Source organism: Aquarana catesbeiana, linkage group LG08 (genome assembly GCF_042186555.1).
Source record: "Aquarana catesbeiana isolate 2022-GZ linkage group LG08, ASM4218655v1, whole genome shotgun sequence".
NCBI lineage: Eukaryota > Metazoa > Chordata > Amphibia > Anura > Ranidae > Aquarana > Aquarana catesbeiana.
The window spans coordinates 286,542,652-286,545,784 of NC_133331.1; the positions used below are offsets into that span (position 1 = coordinate 286,542,652).

A 3,133-nucleotide genomic window follows, 5' to 3' on the forward strand; every position below is an offset into this window, starting at 1 on the left:
CACTGTTTGCTTTAATTATTGAGGAACAGAAAAAAATTGGCTAATTGTTTTTTTCTTTGATGCCCTATGAAGTTTCTTGTCCATGTGCCACAATTCACAGCAGTCTATGGACTATATTGCATAGGATTGTTTTTTCTCTGAATTTGTCACAGTTATACTTTTAGCTACAAGTAGCTAATTGCTACATTGTTGGTAATATATATTTTTTCGCTTTTTTCACATCACATAATTCCCTGTTCAGTTTTTTTGGTTGCGCATTTTCTTTCTTTATCCGCTTCCCGACCACCTCGCGCAGATATACTGCGGCGGAGGGGTACGTACAGGCAGATTAACGTACCTGTAAGTTGCCCTTTAAGAAGCGGCTTGCGGGTGCGCCCACCGGGAGCTCCATAAGCGCGATGGCGGGTCCCGCGGACTCGATGTCCACGGGGATACCCGCGATCGTGTCACAGAGAGGAAGAACGGGGAAATGCTAATGTAAACAAGCATTTCCCCGTTCTGCCTAGTGACAGGACACTGATCACAGCTCCCTGTAATCGGGAGCGTCCTTTCGTCAGGGGCAAAAGTCAGGAAGGAATGACTTTTTTTCCTGACGAAGGGACGTCTGTGTCCTGAAACGCGTCGGGCTGTCTGGAATCTATGGGAATTCATCATCATTGTCATCCTTTTTTAGTGGTTTGATATTTCCATTTTGTACATATGTATATTTATTTAATAAAATTTGTATTTTTGTATATTGTTGCCGTTAAAGTCCCAGTTTCTTGGGGGGTAGCTCCTTCTCCAAATTGACTTACAAGGGATGTTGGCAACCCCAAGTGGTATGGCTGGATGTTCTCTCCTCTTTATGTCTAATCACCATAGCTGTACGGCGGCTTGCGTTGGAGCCCTTGCGAGCAGGCGAGCGCCACTGAGCACTCGTGCCCACTGCGGAAGCGTGTCCGTGGGTCAAGCAGACTTGATGTCTGCCGGCGACCCACGATTGCCTAGTACAGAGGCAGAACAGGGATATGCCTTTGTAAACATGGTGATTCCACGTTCCCAGTCATCTACTGTTCCCAGTCATCTCTGCCATGTTCCTGGTAGCCCATCCCCCCTACAGTTAGAACACACCTAGGGAACACAGTCAACCCCTTGATCACCCCCAACCCCTTCCCTGCCAGTGTCATTTTTACATTGATCAGTGAATTTTTATAACACTGATCAATATAATAATGTCACTGGTCCCCAAAAAGGGGTCAAATTTGTCCACCACAATGTTGCTGTCCCACTAAAAATCGCAGATCGCCGTCATTACTAGTAAAAACAATAAAAAAATAAAAGTACCTAATGCCGCGTACACATGGTCGGACTTTCTGACGGGAAATGTTCGATGTGAGCTCATTGTCATTAAGTCCGACCGTGTGTATGCTCCATCGAACATTTGCTGTCCGAATTTCCGCACACAAATGTTTGAGAGCAGGTTCTCAAATTTTCCGACAACTTCACTTGTTGTCAGAAAGTCCAAGCGTGTGTACACAAGTCCGTCGCACAAAAGCTCACACATGCTCAGAATCAAGCAGAAGAGCCGCACTGGCTATTGATCTTCTTTTTTCTCGGCTCGTCGTACGTGTTGTACGTCACCGCGTTCTTGACGTTCGGAATATCTGACAACATTTGTGCGACCGTGTGTATGCAAGACAAGTTTGAGCCAACATCCGTCGGAAAAAAATCCACGGTTTTGTTGTCGGAATGTCCGATCAATGTCCGATCGTGTGTACAGGGCATAACAGTAAATACCACTTCACATCCACTAAAGTCTTGTCACATCATCCGACTGACGATGACCCCACACCTTCACCTCTGGACGCACTCTGTTCTCCGGATCTTCTCTCCCAACGTTGACGTATTTCTTCAGCCATTCTATACAGATATTCTCCAGATAAATCTTGTTTCTCTCCCCCACTCTCATCTCCGAACTGTTCCATCTCCGTGTGGTGTTCCGAGCCTCATTCATGGTCAGGATCCAGATCCCTCTCTGTGTGTCCAGAGATATGAAATCTCTCCGATCATATCTGTACTTATCATACCCCTCAGTGGTGCCGTCATCTCTCAGCTCACAGCTGTACATCCTCTGGTAGATATGGATCCCTCCAGTCTGAATCGGCTCATAAATTGTCTGTGCTTGGAAACAGGATCATCACTCCGACTTATTTGTGTCTGTCCCTCGCAGTAATCAGATCCCAGTTTCTTCATCCACTCAGTCTTGGGAAGGAACTGAGGGGTGTCACTGTTATAATTTGCTATCTCCTGATCATCCACATATCCGATTACAGAGTACACAGGGAGTCCGGATCCCGGACAGGAGACTGCAGTGTCATAATACCACATAGAGTGACTGTCACACTCCACCCCTGAGATCCCCAGAATAATCAGGATGAGGGGGGTCATCATCTTCATCCTCTTCGCTGTCATCTATAGAGAGACCCCAAAACACGACAACCTTCCACTTCGCCCAGATCAGGACAGTCTGTGCACAGGAAGGCAGAGCTCTGTGCTGATTGGAGGATCAACAGTTACCGGGCATAGTAGAGAGCCACAAAGTGAAAGTGAAAGCTGGAGACATTCCACCAATAGAATTCTAGGAATCCCCCGAAAAGCCCCAATCATCTCCTAATACCGGGCATGGGAGAGATCCACAGGATATCCCAGAGACCAATCACAGGCGGGATCTCTACTTATTGATCTATAGAGAACCCTCTGCACCCATTTCACACCAGAGAAGGAGCTTATAATCTAATGACCCCCCCACTGACACACAGACACAGACAATGCCGGGGAATCCTGATCATCCAGAACAGGGGTCTCCAAGTCAGGGGCAGGACAGGTAAGGCCCAGGCTTATATGGAGGACGCATCTGATGCTGTACAAGGATAGTAGCACACCTCCCAACTTTTTTCTAAGTTCACCTTTTAACCAAAAAATAAGTGCACACTTTTTTGCAGGTACAAAAAAATGTGCGTTTATTATTTTTTGTTTTGGGAGCCTGGAAAGCATTGCACCCATGATCAGCAGATCACTGGTACCATGCAGGACTCTACCACAACCCAAGAAGAAACAATGAACTACCACAGCGCTTACAACACCATGGTAGTTC

The 3,133-nt window shown here is 46.5% G+C and overlaps 1 pseudogene; it reads right to left on the bottom strand.

The window, feature by feature from the left end:
- Nucleotides 1–1,789: 1,789 nt before the first annotated feature.
- LOC141105409 (class I histocompatibility antigen, F10 alpha chain-like) lies at nucleotides 1,790–2,525 on the bottom strand (annotated as a pseudogene).
- Nucleotides 2,526–3,133: the final 608 nt, after the last annotated feature.